Raw genomic sequence first — 736 nt, 5'->3', positions numbered from 1 at the left:
GCGCGGTTATCTCAGCGTGGGCGGGCCGAGGGGCGAAAAAGTAGACCCCCTCCCCTCCTCCCTCCGCCCTTTATTGCCGCGTTTTTTCGCGGTACTCGCCGCCATTCCCCTCTTTTCAGACCGAAAAAACGTTCATAAAGAGGCCGGTGGTCGACGCGTTTTTAATACAAACTTCGGCCTTTCGCTCGTTCGAACTTCGGCTCGATAATAGTATGCCTTACATGTATTTTTCGTATTATGGCATCATTTATATTATATATTCACTTTCACATAACTAGAATAAAGTAAGGTTTAAATTTTTCTTCAACATTATTCTTTTTTAATTTTTATAAAATAAAAAAAGGAGGGAAAACTCGAGCATTTTTGTAAAGCAATAACAGGGGGGACGAGGGTTGATCGAAAAAGGAAGGGGAAATCCTTTCGTTGCGATTTGAATTTCGAGAGGAACTGCTTACTTTTCTTTCCTTCTTCCTTTCTTCTTTTTCTTTTTTTCGCGTATCGATGGCGCGATTTATTCGGTATTCCTTTTTTTCCTTTGAAAGTACCCGATGAATTTGATTCCTTCTGAACGAATCACCGAGGGAGGAGAGGGGAGAAGAATCGAGCCACGAGGGCGTATTAATATCCGCTCGATCGCGCTTCCCTCCCTAATCGTAGCTTTATCCTGCTGCTTTCCGGCAAAGAAACCACGATTTATCGAGGACGAATAGTGATTCTAATTCTCACCGCAAAATTT

The sequence above is a fragment of the Apis dorsata genome, unplaced genomic scaffold (assembly GCF_000469605.1).
Source record: "Apis dorsata unplaced genomic scaffold, Apis dorsata 1.3 scaffold_490, whole genome shotgun sequence".
NCBI lineage: Eukaryota > Metazoa > Arthropoda > Insecta > Hymenoptera > Apidae > Apis > Apis dorsata.
Note: the sequence above shows the minus strand (reverse complement) of the source record.